This window comes from Mastomys coucha, unplaced genomic scaffold (genome assembly GCF_008632895.1).
Source record: "Mastomys coucha isolate ucsf_1 unplaced genomic scaffold, UCSF_Mcou_1 pScaffold7, whole genome shotgun sequence".
NCBI lineage: Eukaryota > Metazoa > Chordata > Mammalia > Rodentia > Muridae > Mastomys > Mastomys coucha.
This window is the reverse complement of record NW_022196913.1, coordinates 76,463,190-76,489,239: the sequence shown is the minus strand read 5'-3', so window position 1 is coordinate 76,489,239 and position 26,050 is coordinate 76,463,190. Positions and strand designations below refer to the sequence as shown.

General features: G+C 42.2%; 1 protein-coding gene across 7 annotated transcripts in view; it reads left to right on the top strand.

The window, feature by feature from the left end:
• Positions 1–26,050, top strand: part of Ncald (neurocalcin delta) — a 449,041-nt gene that overhangs the window by 325,411 nt on the left and 97,580 nt on the right. The window contains exon 1 of one of the 7 annotated variants that reach the window (XM_031359536.1): positions 16,714–16,888. The exons of the other annotated variants lie outside the window; for them this stretch is intronic. The gene's annotated coding sequence lies outside the window, so the exon portion shown is untranslated. Of the gene's footprint in view, positions 1–16,713; positions 16,889–26,050 lie in introns of those variants that run through there. 7 annotated transcript variants of the gene reach the window in all.

Below are 26,050 nucleotides of genomic sequence, written 5' to 3'. Positions count from 1 at the left end.
CTTGGGACAGCTCATGTATTTACCGTTCCATCCTTTCTGGGGACAAACCTGTCCTGCAGTGCTGGCCCGACCTTCTGTGGAGATGATATAGGCACAGCCTTGAGTGTGGAGAGGTAGCTCGACAGTCAAGAGCGCTTGCTCTTCCTGGATTCAGTTCCTTACAGCTACATGGGAGGCTTACAACCACCTGTAACTCCAGTTTCAGAAGATGTGGCTCTAACTTCTGGTCTCTGCTGGCTCCAGGCACACACATGATGCACAGACATACATGTTGAAACACACTCACCCAAATAAAATATAAATAAATAAGTAAATCCTCAAACAGCATTAAATGAGACAACAAACAAGCAAAACCCACATCTTATAGACCTTGGTTTTGTCTCTTGCTTGCTGTTTAATGCAACCTTTGACCTGGAATACAAAACAAAAAAACAAAAAACAAACAAACAAAAAAAAAAAACAAAAAAACTGCTAAAGGCATCTATATGGAGGAATCTTAATCCAGCAATGTGGATCTCTTGCTAGAGATCATATCCATAATCCTTCTAGGTCTGTGGGATCCAGCTGGAATACAGACATGCCCTTAGTAGACACATTTAATACCTCTGCTAGAACACAGATGCATCCATAGTATACACCTTCAATCCCAAACATTGATGGTAAAGTTAGGTTGTAGATGAAAACCGCCATATTTGAAAGAGATGTCTAATGGAGAGGCAGACAAAGTGATGAATTAGAGACAAATTTGACAGAATGAGTCAGAGATGATCAACTCTCACAGGAATAGACAGGAAAGAAAGGCAATTGAAGAGTGCAGCACCAAGAGAGGGGGAGAGAAGAGAGAGAGAGAGAGAGAGAGAGAGAGAGAGAGAGAGAGATGCATTTTTACTGGGATAGTTTTACAAAGCCAGGTTGCAGGTGAATACAGAATGAGCCAGAGAATGAGAAGGAGCCAGAAGATTAGAACAAAATTGCCAGAGTTAGTTTGAGACCAAGTAGAGCAATTTGGTGAGACGCCAGTTTGAATCAGACAACGTAGAGAGGGGTGTGAGCCAGAACAGCTGAGTCAAACCAGCCAACCAGCGTTCAGAAAGAGCTAGAAAGGGTGAGCTTATTCAGCAGTAAGTCTCAAAGGCTGAAGCATTCTAGGTCCAGGTGAGGAGATGAAGGTTGGAAGCTGAAGTTTTTAAGGTCTAGACTTACAAAGACTAGATTGTGCGGAGGTTAGAAACTTCCAGGCCTAGTCCTACAGATAGTTAAAAACACTAAGCCATGGATTTATAAAGCTTGGGTGTGGCTCTCATCTCATCCCATCAGCTGAAGAAACATTTATACGTTTGGCGGCCCTTTGTCTCAAGGAGGCTTCCTAAGGCACTCAACAGCTCTTGCAGAGTGGCTTTGCTCCCAGATGGAGGGACAAGCTCTCTCCTCCGCCAAAACCTGAAACCCATTGCACTTTCTTAGACTTCCCTTGAGACATTTAGTCTCTCCCTCTCCCCACTAGCTCCTCCCAGCAGGAATCATCTTCATTGCCATATCATGATGTGTCCATGTTCCTTTCCTGCAGCTGCTGTAACAATCTATTGGGGATTCATGCCTTCAGAGAGAATCAATGTTTATACCCCAGGTCCACAGATTTCCAGGTCCTGAAACAGGTTCCACTGGGCTAAACTCAAATCAACGTTGAGCTTCATTGCTGTAGACTCTAATGGATGATCTACTTCCTGTCGCTGTCCAGACCCCAGAAGCCACCTTCATTTTGCTTCCTGGCCCCTTCCTTCATCCATTTTCAAAGCTGTAAATTTGGCAAGACTAGGTGGTCTGAGAGATTCCTATTTTAAAGCCAGCTTTTTGGTGACTTGAATTCCTCTTTTCTATGAAAAATAAGGCCTTCATAAATTCCAGAGATAAGGGTGGGAGCAGAGGAATATCTATCTAGCACATTGCCCAAACAGAATAACTTAAATCAGTAGCTGAATGATCTAAAGAATATTGATGTTCACATTCTTTAGACAGACGACTTTCTGAGAAAATACAATAAAACATTTTTTTCCTGAAGTTAACTTTTATAGCCATCAGAAGATATAAGGTTTGATTTTCCTGTTTATTTTTGCTACATCAAAACTTTCTTTAAAAATTTAAATTGTTTATTTTTTGTGTATGGGTGTTCTGGCTGTGTGTATGTCTGTGTGTCCTAAGTGAGTGCTGTGCCCACAGAATCAGAAGAGGGTGGCAGACCCCTTGGGACTGGAGTTACAGGTGGTTCGACACCGTGTAGGTGATGGGAATCAAATCCAGGTCCTCTAGAAGAGCAGCCAGTGTTCCTAACCATCAACCCATCAACCCATCACTGCAGCTACCTACTGGATTTTATTAAAGTAAGATTCACATTGGTTGTAATACTAGGACACTTACTTTATATATACCCATGTAAACATCATTATAGAAACATCTTTGGAAAAAATAGGTGTCAGTAGTTCTTTGTACATGATGATGATGATGATGATGATGATGATGATGATGATGATGATGATGATGATGATTTCTTTAGATTTTTATGAGTATGAACACTTTGTCAGTATGTATGTCTGTGTACCACATGCATGCTTGGTGCCTACAGAGGTCAGAGAGGGTGTTGAATCCCCCAGAATAATTTTGAACTGCAATGTGGGTGCTAGGAACTGATTCAGGGTCCTCTTTAAGAACAGCCAGGGCTGCCGGGCAGTGGTCGCTCACACCTTTAATCCCAGAACTTGGGAGGCAGAGACAAGTGGGTTTCTGAGTTCAAGGCCACCTAGTCTACAGAATGAGTTCCAGGACAGCTAGGGCTACACAGAGAAACCATGTCTAGAAAAAAAAAAGAAAAAGAAAAAAAAACCAAAACAAAACAAAAACAAAAAGATCAAACAAACACACAAAACAAAAACAAAAAAACAGCCAGTGCTTTAAACCACTGAACTATCTCATTGTGGTATTGGTTTTTTTAATAGATGGCTTCCTTAGAAGAAAAGCTAATATTAGCAAGCCAATATATTTCTGTTCTGTTTTCTCTCTTTCGGTCCTCTAATAGCTAAGTATAATGTTGTGCTGCAGTTTCGGGTGTCATCAAATGTATAAAGTAGAAATGCAGGCTTTAAAAATATAAGCCACAAAACATGAGGCACTATGAAGTGCGAGGCGTTCCACTGGCGTACCATTGGGTCAGCCGCTCACTATGACTATGAATTCCTTCTGCTTTCTGTCCTCTGTTATTTCTGTTGGAAGATCAGTTGTTATTCTTGTTCCCTTGGATGTGATGAGCAAGTTTTCTTTTATTATGTGTATGTGTATGCACATACATATGTATATCCATGTTCCCACGTGTGTAAGGTGTGCATATAGGCTCATGTGCAATGTCTATGGTATGCATGCATATGCACGCATGTTCTCATGTCTCATGCATTTGGCCTCGTGTGTGTGTGTGTGTGTGTGTGTGTGTGTGTGTGTGTGTGTGTGTATGGAGGAGAGAGATTGACACTGGATGCCTTCTTTAAACATTCTCCACCTTATGTGTTGAAGCAGGGTCTCTCACTTGAACCCAGAGCTTATTGAGTCTGCTAGTCTAGCTGGCCACCTTGCCCTGGGATCTTCCATCTCAGTGTGCTGTGGATTACAGTGAGCTACACCACCTGCCACGATTTTCTGTGGGTTCTGAACTGCAGTCCTCAGAGTTCCCAGCAAGTGAGAGTTCCCAGAAGCACCCCCCAGCCCTCTCCTGCTGCTTCCAATATTCTCTTTTGTCTTTGAGCACCTTCTTTTTTAGCATTTTTCCTGTAATCTGCGTGGATTAGGACCTTCTGTGCCTAGCCCACTTGGACTTCACTGAGTGTATTGGATATTCAGGGTGTGACTTTTCTTTCATTTGGAGAAGCTTGTGTGTGTGTGCACTTGCGTCATGATGGCGCCCCACATTGTTCTCTGTGTTGTATACTCTCTGCTAATCCACCTACAACCTCATGGGTTCTTTTTTTTCTACCGTTCCTTTCCTATACTGAAGTTTTACTCTAGCATTTCTGGAAAATCCCTAGCATTTCCATCTTGTTCTTTCACACTTCTGTCTCTTTTTGGTGTTTTCCATTTGATGAGACACTGCCACGGTGGCTTCTTTCATCTCATAAACCATGGCTTCCTTTTGCTATCTTAGCATCTTTATAAGGCTGCTGTGAAGTCTGTTAAATACAACACTGGATCTTCTCACAAGCAGCTATTTTGTCTACATTATAACCTGTCCATCTGTCTATCTATCTATCATCTACCTAATCTGTCTGTCTGTCTGTCTGTCTGTTATATGCTTCTTTGTTTTATGACTTTTAATGAAAAACTGCCCCTTTAAGGCGATATAAATGTGGAGGCTTGGAACAATCTGTTCAGTTGGTTAAATAATTTTCTTTGTTGATTCGGGGTCTCATTTGCACCTTAGGGTGGCATCTAGGCAACTCTGGCTGACTTCATACTCATGATCCTCTTGCCTCAGCCTTTTAAGGCTTTGCATTATGGTTGTTTAAATAGGTCTGTCCTCCTGTACTGTGAACTCTGCTTTCAAAGGACATTGTCACTTTTGACCATCTGAATTCAATCCCTGGGTCCCTAGCACTCATGATGGGAGGGAGAACTGACTGCTGAAAGTTGTCCTCTGACTTCCACATACATATTATGCATGTGCACACACACACACATACATACATAATAATACTGATGATGAGAATAAATAGTAATGATGCATTCTAAAGAAATTCTTTGGTAAAAGGGAAAAGGAAGAAGCCTCTGATCGCTAGGCTACATGCACAAGGGGTTGAACCTCAGAGCTGGGGAGTACTGGTCTTCTGCCGCTCCCAGGGAGAGGCGTGTCCCTTGATTTAAAACTGAAGAAAAAAGGATGCTCTGCCTCCCAGAAAGGAGTGAGCATCACACTGACCTGGCCACGAAAGAGAGGGAGGGATCACTCTAGTGCTGTGGATCCTCACTGTTCTTTCAGAGTTCTACATTTTCTTGAATAAATATTTCTTCATTGTTGGATGTTCTTAAGATGGTGATAGTCATTTGTCTTGCCTACTCTATTTTACTTCTATTATTTTTTTGCTAGTGTTCAAAGAAACATTTTATTGGGACACGTTTATATATGCCATATATACATAAACATATCATTATGGTCTCATCCTAATCTCCTCTCACTGCTCTCTGTTCTCCCACATCCCCCTTCCCGTCCTTCCCATCTAGTTCCATGAGATTGTGTACATATATACATAATATATATATGTATAGGGTCTGGAGAGATGGCTCAGTTTAAGAACACTTGCACTTCTTACAGAGGACACAGATTCAGTTCCCAGCACCAATGCAGCGGCTCAGTCACCTGTACCCTCAGCTGCAGGGGCTCTGACACCTTCTACAGGCACTGGCACAAATATGCACACACATGGCACACACATGCACACACATTGCACACATGCACACACATGGCATACACATGAGCACATATACACACAAGCTCTCACACATACAGATACAATAAATCCTTAAATATTTATGTGTATGTAAGTGTTTGTAATATGATTTTTAAGGGGGTTTTAAAATCAAACATACTTGTTTTCCTGGGGAATATGTCTCTAAGGCTTTTTATTCAGTCTGAGGTCCCAGTGTGTAAATGGTGCTACCTACCTACAAGGCACGTCTCCCCTCCTCAGTTAGGCCTCTCAGGAGATGCACACTTGCTAGTGTGTCTCTCAGGAGACTCTAAGTCTACTCAAGGTGACAATAAAGAAAAACTCTCACAACCAGTGGCATTGAAAGTCTCTCTGTGAGCCTATTTTTTGTGTTTTTGATAACACTTATTTGCATGTCATTTGCCCCTTTTCTAGATGGATTATTTAGTATTGGATGTGGGGGTTCCTCCTACGGCCTCGATATGAGGCATGTGTCTTCCAGGCTGCACCTGGGCATTTTATCATCTTAGCAGGTCCGTGTGCACTGTGTTGCTCTCTTCCTTTGTAAGTTGTGCTTTAGCGTTGGGCCTCAGTTCGCTTACACATAGACCTCCCAAATTTTCCTTACTGTTTCCTTTCCAAGCTGTATAGCTTCACGTGCCCACCTGCTGACTCTGTGTGCAAGGTGAGGGGTTCAGGCTCAGGGCCTTTCTCCCCTATAGATAACTAATTGCCCCATTACATCATGCTGAGAAGAATTTCCTTCATCCATTTCATTGTTTCTACATGTTGGCCAAAAATCAGTTGGCCTGAGCCAGGAGTGATAGTGGTGGTACATGCCTGCACTTCCAAGATGGACTTTTGTTAAGCTAAGACAGGAGGATTGTGGGAAGGAGGCCAGCGTGGGCTAGAGAGCAAATCCAAGATCACCCAGAGCTAAAAGTGGGATCAAGGGCAAGAGCAAGTGAGGCAGGGGCAAGGAAGCAGGAGGAATCCAGTAGTCCTCCCAGTACTCAGGAAGTGGGGGCTGAAGGATCCTAAGATCGAGGCCAGCCTGAAGTGTGCAGTAAAGCTCTGTCTGAAACAAAGCAAGACAAAGAACTCCCCTAGCCCACACAGCTTGATCGCTTTAATACTCACACAGAGGCTGCTTCTGAGTTCCGAGTTCTCTCCCGCCTGGAGCATTGATCTGTTGCTCTCCTTATGCCAACGCCACACATTCTTGGTAATTATACCCACTTGATATGTTTCAAAGTCAGGTGGCATGGCCTCTTCCATTTTAATTGTTTTATTCAAAACTTATCATAGCTATTATACTTCCATTCTTTCCCCCATGTTGGTTTTATAGCAAATTCAGGAATATGTACAAAAGAAATCTTACTGCAATTTTTAATAGAAGTGAGTTGATCCTGCATATCAATGAAAGGAAATATGTGTGGCACACAGCTCCTCTCTGTTGCTAGAGTCTTCGTTCACTCCTCTTGCTGTTTGCACGTATTTTGTTAGGTTTGCAAATGTGTTCATCTTGAGAAGTTGTAAATGGCACTATATTTTTAAGCTGCAATTTCTGCTGGTCCATTACTAATGGCCAGGACTACATTTTATTTTTTTGCTTATTTTTCATCCTGCAACCTCTTGAATCCACCTACTAACAGAAGAGGGTTTTTCACTTTTGTTTGTGTTATGAATTCTCTAGTATTTTCTGAACAGATAATTGTTTCATTCAGAGTTAATAGAGAACATTTTTTATTCCTTTTCAGTCTGCAAAATTGAATTTCTTTGAAGGGTATGGAAAATTTTAATTAATTTTATTAATGTGTGGTAATTACAGAAAGCAAGCTTTCACTCTGACATTCCTGTGCATACCAATGGTGTGCCTTGGCCAGCTAGCTCTCTCTGGTGTGCCTTGGCCAGCTAGCTCTCTCTGCATTACTTCTCTTGAGTTTCTAGAACTTCTGGTTTATTGTTGAATAGCTGTGCTTGCCCTCATCTTGTTCCTAACATAAGAGAAAATGTTTACTCTTCTCTCTGAAGTATGGGGTTTACGTAAACGTTTGGCATGGTAACAAACTTGAATGATTGCAGTGTATAATCCTTTATGGGTATACTTAGGGATTACATTTCCCAGTACTTCATTACAGATTTCTTTATATTGTCTTTGACTTTGGCATCAGAATACTACCATTTTCTTAAAATAAACTGGAGTATTTTTGTGTTTGTTTGTTTGGGTTTTCTTTTTTTTAGGAGATTGTATACAATTAGTGTCAATTCTTTCTCTGTTTCTTGAGAATTCTCCTGTAGTTCTAGAAGTTTCTCCTAGAGGAAGTATAGAATTATTATTTCAATTTTATCAATAGTTCAAATCATGTATTTATGTTAGATACGTTTTGATGGTTTTCATTTTTTAAAAAATGAGTCATTTTTTTTCCTAAATTATCAATTTTATAGATGTAACATTGGCCACATCTACATGACTCTGTACTAACACCCTTTCATGATGATAACATGTCTGTCAACCTAATTTTCCCCTTCACTCTTGATAAAGCCTGTTTTAAATAGCTAGCTTATTCTCAGTTTTGTTACTTTTTCTGTTTTCAATTATTTTTATTTCTGTTCTTTTATTAACATTTATCTGCCTGTGTCTAATATCTCTTCCTTTCTTTCTTTTTATTTCGGTTTTTGGTTTTTGATTTTTGTTTTGTGGTCTTTGGTTTTTGGAGACAGGGTTTCTCTGTATAGCCTTGGCTAGCTCTATAGACCAGGCTGGCCTTGAACTCAGAGATCTGCCTGCCTCTGCCTCCTGAGTGCTGGGATTAAAGGAGTGAGCCACTATGCCCAGCTATCTTGCTCATCTTGATACTGAAAAATAGATTATAGTAGGAGAATTTTCTTCTCTAATCTTTTCTGTTAGTGCTGTGCTTTTTCTTCCAGCACTATATTAGGTTTACCACACACTACACACATAAAACATACTACACACACACTATACACACAGTACACATACTACACACACACTACATACAATACACACATAAAACATACTATACATACACTATACACACACTACACATACTACACACACACTACATACAATATACACATAAAACATACTACACACATACTACACACACTACATACACTACACATACTACACACACACACTATACACACACTGCAATACTACACACACTACACACATACACACACACACTACATACACACACAGAATGCTGTGATTTCATTTTCGGTTGAATTTTAAAATTTTGTTTTAAAAATTGTCTTTCTAGCCAGACACTGGTGGCGCATGCCTTTAACCCCAGCACTTGGGAGGCAGAGCCAGGCGGATTTCTGAGTTCGAGTTCCTGGTCTACAGAGTAAGTTCCAGGACAGCCAGGGCTGCACAGAGAAACCTTGTCTCGAAAAACCAAAAAAAAAAAAAAAAAAAAAAAGTCTTTCTATTTAACTCATGGATTTTTTCAAAGCATGTTTTCCGAGTTTCCAGATATTTGGAGATTTCTCCTGTTGTTTTTGTTCTGATTTTCACTGTGAGTCCACCGTGGTCAGAGAACCATCTTTATAATTTTGTTTACGTTAACTTTGTGGCTTGGGGGTGGAGTCTTCGCATTGGCTTTTTGTCTGTGTGGGAAGCGCACATGCCTACTGGTAGAGAAATTCCCTGACTCGTGTTGGTTCAACCCGGTCAGCTGATGGTGTTGCGATGTTTCCTTTGTTTCCTTGCTTGTTCATTTCTTTTCATTTTCCAACTAAAGAGAAAGAGACATTGTTGTCTCCAACAGATGGGGACATTATCTCAGTGGTAGAGTACATGCCTAGCACACCTTAGACCTGGTTCACTTTCAGTGCTGAAAGGGAGCAGAGAGACTAGAACTGTAATTGTGGGGTCACCTGTGTGTCTTCCAATTCTGCAGGGTTTTACTTCAAATATTTTGCACGGCTGTTACTCGGTGCATATGCATTTAGAATGATGGCCTTCTTAGGTGATTGAAACTTTTATGATCATGTCCTGGCTATCTTTGTCTCTAAGAATTTAAATAAGATTTAAATGTGTCTCTATTAACACTTATACACCCACCCTTCTTTCTCAATTAGTGGTTGCAAAATGTATCCTTTTCTGTCTTTTGTAAGTAAACTTCACCATGCACCAACAACTGTATTTGAAGTGGGTTTCTTGTAGACGGCATATTTCTGGCTTCTTTTTGAAAAGTATAATCAAACTGGGCGGTGGTGGCGCATGCCTTTAATCCCAGCACTTGGGAGGCAGAGGCAGGAGGATTTCTGAGTTCAAGGCCAGCCTGGTCTACAGAGTGAGTTCCAGGACAGCCAGGGCCACAAAAAAAAAGTATAATCAGTTTATTTCTGTCTTTTATATGATATAGTTGCACCATTTATGTTTAATATGATTATTGATGTTGTAAAAATTGAGTTCTCCATTTAATTCTTGTTTTCTGTTTTCTATGGTTCTAGTTCGTTGTTTTCTGAACCTTTTGGGATAAGCGCTGCTCTGGGGTTCACTGTGAGTCACTGAGTGTTCTACGCACATCTCTAAGTATAGACTTATACTTAAGTATAAGTATACTTATACTTCTTGACTGCTCCATACAGTATACAGCATGACTCCTAACGCTACTGTGGTCTCCTCCTCTTACCAATCCAACTGGCATGCAGACACTTCATGTCCTCACATTTTCTTCTTAGCATAAATATTCCCTGTATGTGTATTTAGAATAACAGCAGGAATTGTTTTGATTGTTTCCAATGCCAAACAATTTACAAAACAAGTAGAGAGAAGTCTATTCCATCTAGCTGTGTTTTGATTTCTATGTTCTTTGCTGTGTTTTGATTTCTATGTTCTTTCCTCCGTCGTGACATGCCAGGATCCCTTGTCATGCTTTCTCTTCTGATTAACAAGCCTCTTGTAGTCATTCTTCTGTGGTAAGTCTGTGAGTGACAAGTTATTTCAGTTTCTTAATCATTTGAGAGTGCCTTAACTTCATTTTTTTATTACTGAAAAATATCTTTTTTCTGAATATAATATTCTGAACTGAGTCATTTTCTTCCAGCAAGTGAAAAATGTCCTATGTCCTATGACTTCTGTGTTTCTCAGGAAAGGCTGGCTGTCACTTTGTGTCTTCATACAGATGAGGTACCACAGCTCTCTAGCTACTTTTACTATATATTTTTAACTTGGCTTTAGTTTTCAGAATCTTAATTATGGTGTGTCTTAGTCCTATTAGGTATGGGTGGTCCTATTTGGAGATTTTGGTTTTGTCTTCTTGAGTTTTTAAAGTTCTTATTCCTGCAAAATTGAAGACACGTTTAATCACCATGTGTTTAGTTGGCCATGCCCCCTTCCTTCTCTATAGAAGATTCTGAAGTTGTAGCCATTACACTTCTGTGTGTAATCTCACAGGCCTGAAACAGTGGTCTTCTTCTTAATCTGCACTTACCCTGAGAACAGAAACCCTTCCATGTTCCTTTTTTAAAGGACATTTTCTACACACACACACACACACACACACACACACACACACACACGATTCAATTAGCACTTATTTTCTTACATAAGTAATTTCAAAGTTTATTGTTCTATTATCTTTGGGGGGAAAAATTGGGACAAGTTCTTACTATGTAACTCTGGCTGGCCTAGAGCTCACTATGTAGACCAGGCTGGCCTCTGCCTCCAAGGTGCCATCATGCCTGGCTTATCTTTAGAGTTTAACAGTCTTTACTTTTTTTTTTTTTTTAATTGAATGTGTTCTTTGTCTTACTGATTTTAGTATTTGGCCTGGAGTGGGAAAAAATGAAGTGATTTTCTGTTTTTCCTTTAATTTTTTACCAGGGGGTCATGGTGCCTATGTGGAATTTCCTTTGTAGTTATCCAGTTTAGGGTGTGTAGGATTTACCCAGCCTGAATTTTGTTTTGATTTGGCTTTTCTGTGCATTTTGGGGAATTCCTCACCCACTTGTCTTTAAAAATCCCTCTCTGTTCGAGCTCCTTCCCTCCTTTCTTCCTGTTCTACACTAACCTTTTCAGCCAGACTCAGCATCCTTCCTTGTTTTCTGTAGATTCCAGACTTTAACTTCTGATCACACTCAATTCAGGTTAGACACTGACTGCTTCTTTTCTCAAGTTACCTTCTGTTCTCCAAACCGACTTATAGTGTCCTTCCTTCTTCAGGTGTAAATTTTAAGTAGAGAAGAGCTCATTTCTTAATTCTCTAGCTTTAATATGTTTGCTTTCTCAGGTTTTGTTCTAGAGGAGTTATTCTGCATTTATAAATCGTGTGGGTGTTTCTCCGTGTGCATGCAGGGCCTACGGAGCCTGAGCTGGACATACAGGTGGGTCCTCGAAGCCACTGAGCGGGCTCTCCAGCTCCCTGCCTCACTTTCAAATGGAGAACTCCCGGTCTTGTTTTTATTTCCTTCTACACATTAAGTGTGCTCAGGCTCTGCTGGACTGTGGACATGTTGCTTGTGGGCCTGTTTATACTTCTGTGTTGTTTTTATTTCCTTCTACACATTAAGCGTGCCCAGGTCCTTGTTTGACTACAGACATGTTGCTTATGAGCCTGTTTATAGTTCCCATGTTTCCATTATAGATCTTGGCTTGATATCCTTGGATGCTTGGGGAGTCTTGAATTGATTTGGAAATAATGTGTGAAGTTTTTCAGAGGCCCTGGATGTCATCTGAATAAAGAGATGGGATTGTAATAAAGACGGGAATTATGTGCTCCAGAAGGAAATGAGAAAAGGGGAAATTACTTTAATAAAATTAGGTATTATGGTGATTTGGTGGTGGGCCTTGGCCCTGTGAGGCCTCATTCACCTTCTATTAATTTTAGGATTTAATCTCTAATTTATGGAACCTGAAAACTTAAGCTACTCATCATGTTCCAACAATTAGAAGACCTAAACTTCCTCTCGTGTCCTGGGCCTATCAGAATCAAGTCTCTGCCTTGGTTTAACACTTTAAATCCTTCCTTCTTGAGCTTTCATGGTAGGCCCCTCAGAACTAGCAAGCTCTTGGTGGGAAGGAGAGGCCAGATGCTGGCATTTCTTCTCTTTGGTGCTGTTCGTTTGTGTTGGTCTCTTTACTTCTGAGTACTTTTAAAGCTCTACATCACTTGGGAGTCCAATCACTGGGCTTGGAAGACGACTCCGTGGGTAAGTGTGCTCACAGCAACACACATAATACACACACACACACACACACACACACACAGAAAAGGCCCAAAAAGAGTTGTATGTGTGACCCAACTCTTGGAGAGAAGACAGGGAAAGGGGAGTCTACTGGGGCTTGCAGACAACTGAAAATCAAGCTCAAGGTTTTGTATAAGACCCTGCCTCAAGGGAATAACGCTGTGAGAATAGAAGATGCTGTGTCTTCTTCTGGCCTTCCTGTGCACACATGGACACCTGCACACACTCATATCAATATACCTATAACATGTGTTCACGCACACACGCGCGGGTGCACACATACACACACACAATTTTAAGAGAAAATAGCTGATAATGTTGAGATGTCCTCAATGTCATAAATTAAATATCTGTGTCTCCTCAAAGTTCCTGTGTTGAACTCTTCACCTTAAGGTGAAGGTCTTATGATGTGAACGTTTTAGAAGCTGGTTGAGTCCTGAATGCAGAACCCTTGTGGGGCGTTCTCTGAATGAGCTGGCATCATTTCAGAGCACCCATATTGTACAATTGCCTGTAACTCCAGATCCAGGAGAATTCAAGCACAATGCCTCTGGCCTCTGTAGGCCCCTGTACACACGCACACACTCACACACAGACACACAACATATACATCATGTTACTAAAACACATTTAAAAGTAAAACAACCCTAATGTATAAAACAAGGTGAAATAATTAATTGTGCTTAGAAAATATTTACCAGCTACATTTCTAAAAATGTACAAACTCTGGCATCCTCAATATCAACCTCGGTCCTGCTGTGCACTGTGCAGGCAAGTGACTCATTCTATGCTTGACTTCCTTGGTTGTGAAATATGGAAGGAGCCCCACTTGCCTCACAGGGTTACAGAGGACATGATTTATTATATATGTAGAATCTACAGCAGCATTCCACACAGAGTGAGCACTCAATGCCAGTTAAAAAGTCAATTACTCTCTGACACCAATGGCAGACCCAGTAAAGAATGTCAGCACATAACTTACTCGTGACTTGGCTAGGGTAATATTGATTTACTTGGAACCATCCGTTGTTAGAAGATTTGTGAGAACTCAACACTTTTGTCTTCTGCTTTCCCCTTCTGCCTCACTGGGGGTTGTAGAGGGCTCAGGGGAAGCCTCTCTCCTCAATGTTAGTAGAAAGAGAAAAGCATCCTGTCTTCCCGCTGCTCCGCATTCCTTCCCTAACCCATGAGTCATCCGTGAGCCCTTACTCTGTCTGGGCTCTGTCCTAAACACTGGCATCATGAAAATAAGATCCCTGCCCTGAAGGCCTTCAGATAAGCATCAGAGCTGGACAGAGCAACAAGAGCTGGCGGACACACACTGCGCCCCTGCCCTGTGACAGTGTCCGAATTCTATCATCTATTTCCCTTGTAATACAACAACCTACCATGTGGGCACTGCTGCTTGGGGCACTTTTATAACTTGCCCAAGGTCCAATCGTAAGAGATAAGATTTGAAGCAGAGAGCTCCAAGAATAGATACAGAGCCTCCCACTGATGTTGAGACAGGAGAGACCCTGACACCACTGCCTGGCAGATTTGGGGGTTTTAGGGCTGATTAGAATTATCTACTCAAAGCTCAAAGCACGTGCTAGCTGAAGCATGCAAAGCTCGTTCAGTGGCATTTACCATGTGTTGCTGGCAAAACAGTCAGACTAATAATAGATGGGCCTGCCTTAGTTTTTGGCAAGTAAAATTATCAGGGAGACCTGTGTTTGAGTGCATAATTTAAAACCAGGTGAATCATTTTCACCTCAAAAATGACCTGGCATTCAGAAAAAGAGATGACACATATTCAGTGTAATGCAGTGTCGTGGGCGAAGGCACTTGTGTGCTGCCTGTTACTTTAAACTCATTAGCCAAATGTCTGAGTAGCTCCGAGGAGATCACGCTTACGGTTTCAACCCTGCGGAAGACTGCCTCCTTCCTTACATGTAAGCAAAACAATCTCAATCCTATGTGGTTTGCAGAGGGGAATGGGTGGCTGAGGGCTGGGCGTATGCTACAGGAAGTAGGTCTTCATACACACATCTCCTGGTGGTGAATAACGGTCCACTGGTTAGCTTAACCTGACAGCAATTCAAGCCTAAGTCTGTGTCTGGGGAAGCTTACTTATAGACATGATAGGAGACTCAGAATGAAGACGTACTAAGTGTTGCCAGTTTTTAAACAAATCTGTTTAAAGTACCGAAATGTAGAGGTTTCTGAGAATGCCTTGCTTCAGAGGACATCACCTACTGGTAGAAGGTGACACTGCAGTTTTATTTTCTTGATATTAAACTGTATAAAAAGGAGAACGGATTGACTAGCCAGGTTAGCTACAGAGCCTGGGCAAAGACAAGCCAGGCAGCCAGCAGGGAGAGCTTGATCCCCGGACAGCTACACTTCCCTTCCTACACCTCCCTCCCTCCCAGCCCATAGCTAGGACCCACACTCCTAAACAGAAAACCAGAACTATACATAGAACGCAAATCTGGAAACCAGAACTGTTGCTTAAGTCCCTTTATAAGACATTCAAACCAATTTGCATAGACACTGGGTTCAGCTGCTGCCACTCTAACAAGTAGGTACATTCTCAATTGTCTTCGGTCTGAAAGCAAAGGATCCGACTTTATACTTGGCCTTTCTGTTTGCCAGGGCACAACCAGTAGCATCAGAAAAATAACTTCTGATAAAAACCCATCTTCTCTCTTCATTGGGGCTAGCCTAGAAGATGGAATGGGGGAATGGGATGCTTTTGTGGCCAAGCAGATTGGTCATTAGTCCTAGGAAAGATCAGTTTCTACTCAACTGAAGAGGTTTTGTTCTGAGACACAAGTGCAATTTTACCAGTTGGCCTCGGAGCTACTCACATCTCATAGTGTGTGTATGCACACATGTGTGCATGTGTTACACATGCGTATACGAGTGTATGCATGCATTTATGTGCACAGTGTGTGTGTGTGTGTGTGTGTGTGTGTGTGTGTCTGTGTGTAGTCCTAATGACCCAGGCACATAAGGGTCTTTTTAGAACAACCTCTTTCTTCTCTCCACCTTTTAGCTCCCTTGCTTTTGAATGAGTCCACATTTTCTAAGTGGGTTTTTCATAATACCTTCCTATGGGTTTTATTTAATTTTGTTTAATTGGCTTCCTGTTAATTAAGAATGAGAATGAACTGGGTCATAAGCACTCCCATAGAGCTAAAGATCAGCTAAAGTGGCCCTGAAGGAAATGAAGCTGTAATTCAGAAGCAGGTGGGCTGCTGTTCACTCCTCCGTGGTGGGCAGATTCATCTGTAGGATGCCGAACCCTTCACTCAACAGGAAACAGCCTCAGTCAGTTATGGGCCAGAGAACTGTGGGGGGCAGAGTGTGGGACCTGCGATGGGTCTGGCCCCTTTTCTCAGGATCTCCAGGTCCTTCCAAAGTTGTGCCCTTGTGGAAGTGTTCTGGCCATCATTTTTGCAAAGAATTTTAGGTGGCATGCGCCTTGGATTTATCTAGCATGCTTTCTGCACCACGCTTCGTGTCAGGATCCTTCAGCTGCTCCATCTTTCATCAGCATGCTCTCGGTACACGGATGAGGATTCAGTTTCAAGAATATAAAGCTTTTCTTCAACAACCCCTTGAAAGATGTTTTCCCTCAGTTTATTTAGAGGGGAATTTAATTCACTGAGAAAACCACCTCATGAATGTTTTCAGCTTCTTTCTTTGACTGGAGGGGGAGGGGCTCTGTGCTGTGATAGTAAGACCAGGGGTCACAGCGTGCATTTTCTGGCAACCAGAGAAAGGACAGGCAGGCTTTAATGAGGAAAGTTGCAGGCACTCGTGAGTCACAACTTTGAGGGTTGAGCTTGTCTGCCGGGTGCTGTTCACAATGGTTTTGCACTCCATGTGTATACACACATGCACACACAGAGATGCATACACACAAGCACACACATCAATGACAGATGACCTATTGAAATAATTTCAGAGCCAGTCTGTGGTTGCTACGACAACCAATGCTCTCTTGGCTTTTATCTGGCCATGTGACAGGGACTTTGACGTCAGCCAGAGGCAGAGTCTGTGGCTGAGTCCGCACAGTCAAAGGCGTGTGAGAATCTGGTGGATGCTGGACCTTGCTGCTGCTGCCACCGCTGTTGCTGTCGCTACCGCTGTGGCTGCTGCTTCCCAGGGGCTGCAGGAGCATGGACTACTAAACCCCAGCACTTCTTCAGCGTGAGGTAATCGGTTTGCTTTATCCACAGGAGTTATGTGGTTTCGCAGCCCCTGATGGTTTTTCCCTCCCCTCTTAACCTCCTACAACTTTGCCTTCAAGAGCAGTTACTGACGAACCGAGCCAAAGAATGTGAAGCAGCTTCCAGTCACGAATTTCAGGCAGTCTCTGGAACTTGGTTAAATTTGGATTAGTGTTCCATGAAGTGGGTTAAAATGTAATCTTTCTTGCGCAGTGCTTGCTAACGTACATTATTTAGAAATTCTCGTTTTGCAGTGTGAGCCAAATTTGCTCCCTCGAGTTCTAGGAATCCCTCCTTCAATGTTGTTTGGGGTCTGGTAACTCCAGCACCGCCTTGCAGGGAACGGCTAACTTTTCCTTGTTTCTGCTGCTGATTCTGCGTCAGCCCACAGCAGTCTGGAATTTGGTTTCTACCTCATTTGCAACATGTATAATTAGTAACAATGGGAACCGTGAGAAAAGACTCTAGACTTTGAAAGTTGTGGTTATTATTGTAAAGGGGGCTTTTGGTACTCTGTAAATAAGAGGGGAACTGTCAACAGCTTCCTGTTTAGAGAAAAAGAATCTGCAATATGCCAAGGAAGTTGGGGTGGGACCTTTATGTGTGTGCGTGCGGTTGTTTTGTGGGTGTTACTGTGAAGTGCTATTTTGTGGCTCTCTCTGAAAACCCGGGTGAAGAGGAGGGGTTAGCTGGCCTTTTCTAAGGAGTCCTGTAAGCTGGTTCTGATCTTTATTCTTAAAAATAATTATCTTGAGAAGAAACTAGCCTGGAACTAAATACATATTGATGTGAGGTCTACCTTAACTGAAATGTAGACTTAAGATGCTCGATAAAAATTTGCTCCAGGTAATTTGGTAACTCTGATTAGCAAGGCTTTCTCCAACACACTGTGCTCCCTGTTGTGTGTGCATTGCTGTGGTGAGCCAGCTTCTTATGCAGCTCGTAGTTTCAAGGAAACCTCAGGCTCTGAAGGAAACAGAAGCCTAGATGGATAAACAGGTTTTTAGATCTTACAGACTTAACAGAAACGAGGCATATTTTAGACAGCCATCTGGAATAGAACCAGCATTTGAAGGAGCATAGGTAGACTGGCTCCAATCTACGCATGCAGACTGTAGGTTGATGATATAGTTATATTTTAGTTTGGTGAAAGAACACATTTTATTTTGCTTATGTACTGAGTTCAGAATTGTGAGTGCTACATCTTGCTCTCGTGAGTGAGAATTCTGAGAGCCCTTAGCTGCAGCAGTAAATGAATAACTGCTTGTATCAATTATTTTCTAAGCAGCTTTCAGTGAATGGACCTTTTGATGAGAGCTCCCATTAGGATTGTCCACTGTCTGATGTGCTTGTATGTACATGTATTTACTGAGACATCTTCCGGTCATTTAACTGACCTCACGGTTCTCATAACCCAGACACTACCACTTTAATGTGTCAACTGGTGTGTGACATTTCAATTGAGCATGGGGAGGACCAGCTAGCACTGTCATTTACAGCATCTCTTGCAGTACACACACTTGGTGCTTAACTTTTCTTGCCCCAACTTTTCTTGGTTCTTTCCCTTGTAAATTATATTCATAAGATATTATGTACAACACCCTCATGTCCTCATGCCTGAGACTGGATTCCAACAATTTAAAATGTGAGAGAGAGTTGGTGTTAGTGAAAGTTGGGAAAAGAGCCTTCCTGATGAAAAGAGGAGCTTTCAAAGCCTCGAGCTGGGAGTCTTTTTTTTTTTTTTTTCTTTTTGCAAAAGAAGGAAAGGGGGCCGAGAAGCATCTACCTGCAGCAAGGAGTCTGTGCTGCCTGCTTTCAAGGTCAAGTGTGCTTCAGCCTCAGAAGATCCCAGCATGGAATGATTTACTCTAGAAACCGGGCTGCTGAATTATTAAAGGCTCTGTGTCTAGTTTCAGGACGCCTTAACCCTTTCAGTGCCGTGGATATGTCTGGCAGTCTGGAGATGCCTGCAGACTCTTTTTCAGAATGATATCTGAAATGTGTAAAATAAAGTCTGCTCGGTTCCAAAGGAAAGTACTTTTCATTAAAATGTGTCTTAAAAAGAAAAAGAGGCCATGAGTTGGAAAGAGAGTGGGGAGAGGGGAGGGGCAGGGAGAGGGGAGATATATAGAAGGTGTTGGAGGGAGCAAAGAGAATGGGAGAGATGAAGTTATTATAGTATAATTTCAAATAATAAAAAAAGAAAATGTACTATCTTTTCATTATGACAGGATAATTGCTTTGTTAATGTGTTATTAAGTCATATACCCTACCAGCAGGTGCAATAGCTACTACCTTCAGGCGGTGCTACGCGTGAGTGCTGTTTTGAAAAAGAGTTAGTCTAAGAATTGCAATATGAAATGCAAATATCTGCGATTTGTCTTGGCAACATCCCAGGCACTGTGGTTTGTGACCCACATTTTAATGGAAGGAAATACTAAATTTCAGTTTGGGATTGTGGAAATAAAGATGACGTTTTTTAAACCACCCAAGTTCTTGGGGATCGTCTGAATTCTGTCTGCTGGGGAGGTAACTAATAGTGAGCTTGTGAAGCTGAAGGACATAGGACCCCTCCACCCCCATCCCCCGCCAGACAAATTCTATAACCTCGCTTTGGCCCCACAGCATCTGATTTTATCCTTAGACCATGAGAATTTCACAGTACACTCTAAATACCTGGCGCAGACAGGGATGGCATGGTCTTTCAGCGGCTAATCTGCAACTTGCCTTTAATACCCAACCGCCGCCATCCTTACTTAACTCGTCATCTGTTACCTGCACTGAGGAACTCTTACCTGGGTAGATATGGGTTATGAGGAAAACAGAGTATTGAGAGGTCACTCAAGTTCACACGGTGAGCTACCGAGGACCATAGCTGTTTACAAAGAGACCTTTATCCGCGCAGGGAAGATAAGTGGGCGGTGCTTACGTGAAGCATGCTGGGAAAAGCAGACACTTCCCAGAAGAGCCGAACTGGATGCATGACACAGTCAAGGCCAAGAAGGAGGTGTAAGTGGTGTTGTGTAGTGTCATGTGTCCGAAAAGCTCTCATTCCCTACATTGGTTTCAATGAGAAGAAAATAGTGTTGGCTTTCCTCTGTTAAGAGGAGGAAACTTTGCTGTCACAGCCCTGTGTTTAGAAGAGACCAAAGCCATCCCTTTCAATTACATCAGCTCCTACCACGCTGGTGTAAAAGAATGGAGCTAAGATGGCTTTGCACAAGCTGTTGTTTAAACCAATTCCAAATCCTTTGCATTTGAAATGGAAGCTGAGTAATTTTTCGTGTGGTCTCAGAGGGATTACGAAAGAGGATGTTCTCAAATAGTTCTTGCTCTTTGGATTAGGAAAAACACCTGCTTGGAGCCTGGGTCTCTGTGGCAACCTGCAGAGAAACTTGGAGACAGTCTAACATCCCCAGCTCTCCTCTGCTTCTGGATGGAGGTGTTGGAAACCTCAGTGCAGAAAGGAATGTGTCGTGATTTTTTACGAAGCCGACTTTTCTTTAAATGGTATCTTGGGATGGAAAGCAACTAGCAACAGCTTTACAAAATTCAACATTTTTTTTATTGTTTCCATAAGAGATGCCATAAAAGTTAGTGTTTATTGAGACTTTTATACAGATACATATTAAGTTCACTGGTGCTACATTCTCCAGACCAATACAGTTTTTCATCTCTGCCCTTAAATTTATAGCTTTTTGTAAAATATATCTATAGATGCCATTCATGTCATGCTGAAATGGCTCAGTGCGTAAGAGCACTTGCTGCTCTTCCAAAGGACCTCAGTTCCCAGAAACCACGTCAAAGGGCTCACAACTGTTTGTAATTCCAGCTACAGGGGATCTGACAGCCTCTTCTGGCCTCCACGGGCATCTGCATGCATGTGGCATACACTCACACAGGCACACATGAGTACAATGACAATTTTGACAATTTTCTAATTAAATTATCCTATGGTAATCTAGAATGGAATAGACTCATGTCATGATAAAGTCCTATATTTGATTTGCAGGCAAGAAATCGCTAATATGAAAGATATCCCAGTTGTTGCCTTTCTTAATCGGAGGCTTTTTCACGGTCTGTGAGCTCTGCTCAACACCTCCAGCAAAGCCAAGGCCTGCACATCCTCCTTAAGCAGCCATATGGATTACTGTGACAAAAATACCCAGCAAAGGCAAGTTAACAAGGGAAGGATTTGGCCTGACATGATGGCACATGCCTTTAATTCCAGCACTCTGGAGGCAGAGACAGGCAGATCTCTGTGAGTTTGAGGCCAGCATGGTCTACAAAGCAAGTCCAGGACAGCCAGGGATACACAGAGAAACCTTATCTCAAAAACAAAACAAAACAACAACAAAGGGAAGTATTATTCTGGCTCACACTTTAAGGGATGTGGGCCATCATGGCAAGGACAGGATAACATCAGGACCACAAGGCAGTTGGTCACATTACATCCTCAATCAGGAAGTAGGCCCAGATGAATACTGTCTCTCAGCTTGCTTCCTCCATTTTTATTTAGTCCAGAGCCCTGGTTCGTGGGATGGTACCTCCCACAGTTAGGATGGATTTTTCCACCTTGAGTTACCCAATCTGGCAACTCCCTCACAGGTGTGCCCATAGATTTATCTAGCTCCTAGGTGATCCTAGATCCTGTCACACTGACAGTCAAAATTAACCATTACATCAAGGTAAACGTTTCAAATGATGACTCTGAAATCTCTTTATTTCTGTTACACGTGTATTGGACATAAATATGTCCAAAGAGTGTAACTATATGCTAAGGGGACTTCCATAGGCCACAATCAGTTCTGTGACAATCAAATTTACAGCATCTTGAAGGCATAATAACAGTGTTCCACAAAAGTAATGGCACCCCATACCTTTCCACGTCACACCCTGGATCATCTGCAGCTGGATCAGTCAGCTCACAATCATTTACTAGGTGGCTTCTGTAGGCATCATATTCTTTAGGCATTTTGGGTCCTTCCTTACCGTGACCCTTGAATGGTGTCTACTGTTGGAACATAGAACAGTAGTGGCGGTGACTTCTTGACTGAGCCTTCAGTCTTTAATACATTCAGTAAATACTGAACACCTATTATGTACCAGTATTGGACTAGACATGAGAGATACTATGTGGCCACTTATAGTCTAACTGGATAGGGAACAAGAAACCAGGATTCCTTCCCTCATGGATACACTGTTTACTGTAGTCAAATAGCCTGGAAAACATTAGATTCTACTCCAGAGTCAAACTTTAGAAGAGGTAGCTATTGAATAGCTAGCAAAAAAAAGATTGGTGAGAAATTTCTTTCCACCTGCTTGAATCAGAGATTTCAGGTGAGTATGTCAAGCCTGTCCCCAGTGGGCCAAGGGTTATCTGTCCCTCATTCATGAGATGAGTGACCAAGAGAATAATTTACTCTTTTACCAATACTCAAAGTTATTCAAAAGATAGGACCCACATTACTCTTTAGAAGTAATCTTTACACTGGTACCCAGATATCTCCCATGTTTTCTGTGTTAACCAGTGAGAATAGTCTCTCTGCTTCAGAGAGCAGATCTGGGTTCTGATGGTGTAATACAATGCTTTCTGTCTTCATTCACTCACAAATCTAGTTTGAGAAAAACACTGTTTCACACAGGTGCCCATGGACTCCAGCTCCTCCTAAGTTAATCTGAGTGCAAATCCTATCTTTACCACTTTGTGTTGGTTCTTTTTTTACCATAATCATGGTTTCTCATTTGGACAATACTAGTACCTATCTCATGGGGTTTTGGAATCAACTCCTTCCAGTCGTAATTGGCAGACATTAAGCACTCAATAGTTTGAGCTGCTATCAGTTGTCTAGGCCTCTGCCAATGATGCCAGCACCATCCAAGAGGCTAGACAAAGGCATTTTCAGTGTTGTATCTGAAAATACAGGTGAATCTCTGGTGTTATAATAATAGATAACTCTAAGGAAGCCGTATAGCCTTAAAGTTCTTTTCATAGTAGCTATTCCCCCCTGAAACATCCAGTTTTTTAAATGAGGAAGCAGAGATTCAGAGAGCATAATAAACTTTCCAGTGTCACCAAAATTTCTAAGGAACCTTGAATGTTTGACTCCAAAGTCCTGGCTTCATTCACTATGCAGCTCTTCTCTTCCAGTTGGAATATGGTAGATTTTTTTCCCCTAGAAGTGCTGTTACAGGTTATGGCAAATTATAATCTCCAAAAATAGTCACGAAATCCTAGTCACTCCTGTGGATTCTTGTGAAGTATTGCCATTCTGTATCAAGAGGCTCTGCTGTATCTCCCTTCCGACCTAAAGGAGCTCGTGAATGGCCCAACTAAGAGACTATAGTGAGATGGTGCTACACAAATTTCAAGGGGAGATCATTAAAAGATACAATTTCCCTTTCTCTACAGCTCTCTTGTTTATCTCATATGTTACAGTCACCTCTGGAACCCAGCTTCCATGTGTGAAGAAGCCCAGACATATGGAGAGGCCATATATAGTTGTTTCAGCTGATGGTTCCAGCCAACATCCAGCACCAACTGTCAAATATGTGAATGAGGGAGTCTGAAGATGACTCTAGTGCCCTGCTGTGGGGTTTCTCTCCCATGTCCTTATGCCAGGCTGATAAGTTTCCCTTTCTGAGCCTTTCCCTACAGTTGCCTTAAGCCCAAAAGCTTTGGGTTAATGTTTTAGGTCGTCAGAGTAAATAGTATACAGAAGGCAATGTATGTAGAGGCTTCGACTTTAGAAACACAAAGGTTAAAAGGCCTTTGTGCTTTCATACAAGTATATAGCCTAACCTGAAATAATTTCTGAGGAAAAGTGTCTTTTGGTCAACTGATGAACGGGCATAGATTGGTCTGTGAGGTGCTTACCAAGCAAGCCTGAGGACCTGAGCTCAGATTCCCAGAACCCACTTAAAAGGCCAGATGTAGTTGTGCACTTCTGTTGGTCAGGGTGGAGTGGGGTGGGGTAGGAGATGGGCTAATCCTTGGGGGCTCACCACACAGCAGCCTGGCTAAAAAGGGTGACCTCTGGGTCCCAATGAGAAACCTTGTCTCAAAAACCTAAGGTGGAAAAGCAATTGAAGAAGAAATCCTGATGTCAATCTCTGGCCTTCACATGTGCCTTTTCAAACAAGTGCAGCACACACACACACAGCCAACATATATACTACATACTACACACACACACACACACACACACACACACACACACACAAACACATCCTGCTTATAAATTTGAAGGAGCAGCCTGTATACTGTATTGTTGCTGGGTTGGCAGATGACCAGCTGTGCCCAGGTGAAGCCTCACTCACAGCCTCCTGCCTGGTGTCCCTCCCCATGGAGACTGTGTGCTCAGCCATGTTTGTACTCTCTTCCTTGTCCTCTTTGTCCCCTCTGTCTTTCCCATACACGCACACTCTGTCTAACCTGCGACCTGATGTCTCTCTCCTTGGCACTCCCTTTTGGCCTATTCCCAATGCTTCGTGGACCATTTTTTCACTCTAATGGTAAAACTAGGGAAATCCCTAGGTGGGGTAATATTTAGCTCACTCAGCAGTTCTTTTCCTCTTAAACAAGCTGCCAAAATGGCAAATGTCCTGCTGGCTTGTGGCTTCTTGTGCCAGTCAAACAGAGCACTAGAATCCTCAGAAATGTTGTCCTTTTGCATTCGCTCAGAGGCAACTCTGTGCCTTCTGCCGGTGAGAGATCAATACAGCCAAAGCTCTCATTTACATAAACGTCACCCCTTCCTGCTGGTCTCCATTTTCCCCTGAGAAGCTGCGAGTTCCTATATCCATCCACCATTTGTTAAGTTCACACAGCTGGGCACCTATGAAGATCCTTCTGCCTGTGGACTACTGAACATCTTCCAGTCACCCCTTATTCTCTCTAAGAGACCTTGAGCTGGTGTGACACAAGCACCCTGGCCTATCAGCAGTCAGAATGTGGCCCATCTTGAACAGGACGCTGTTAGCTGTTCTGTCTGTAGCTGTCAAGATGGTTTCTTTATTGAAGATACAAAAGGTACCCACCGCATGGGGTGCTGCTAGGACCAGGCACTCTGCCAAGTGTACACTCTGGTTAGGGAAGCTGGAACAGCACCCACAACCAGGGACAGATCTCTGCTATCCATCCTGATGAAACGTCTACAGCCTGGTATCATGCCAGACACCTAGAAAGTGCTCATTAAGTTCTAAGTATTGAGATGACTTTGAGCAGAAAATGAGCTTTGAATCTTAAATGGAAAATGTTTGACTTGATCATTGGATGTCAGGTGATGATCTATGAGTGGCATTATGACATTATCTATTTAATATTATGACATGTAAGAGTATCCACCCATCTGGAATCAAGAAAATGATTAAAAAGCCGAAAGACCTGTAATTTATAAGGGAAGTCTACAAAGGCTCTGAAATGTTTCCGTTTAAACTGGATTTGCTCAGATAAAATGTGGGAAGCTAGTGGAAAGTCAGGGACATTGAGGTGGCTCACGTGTGAACAGGGTTGTGATATTTTAGTGATCTCTCTCCTTTTGCTCCATTCACGTTATGTTTATGTAATTATAGTTAATAGCCCTAGTGAAAATCATGGACCTAGTGAAAAACCATTGTCTCATGTGGTGGTTGGATTGAGAGTTGCCCCCAGTGGCTCATATATTTGAATGTCTTTAGGAAGTATTAGAAGGTGTGGTCTTGTTGGAAGTAGTGTGTTCCTCGGGGTGGGCTTTAAAGTTTCCAAAGCCCAGCCTCAAGCTCTCTCTGCCTGCCTGCTGCCTGTGGATCCAGATGGAAGCTCTCAGCTACTGCTGCAGTGCCATGCCTGCCTGCCTGCCAGCATGCTCCACTGGGATGGCTATAGGCTCACACTCTGAGACTAAGTAAGCCCCCAATGAAATGCTTCCTTTTATAAGTTGCCTTGGTAATGGCATCTCTTCACAGCAATAAGACAGCAACTAAACCACCCCGTTACTCTGAGGGAAAAAAAAATCTTTGACTCAATTCACCAATGAGAAGTTGAACTGTTTGCTTAAGTTTTAGTAGTAAGCCTTTATATCTATCTTTCATAATATTTAACATTTTTGAACATTGGCCATCAATATTGTATTAGGTAATGATGAGGTATCTTTAGCCAGAATACAG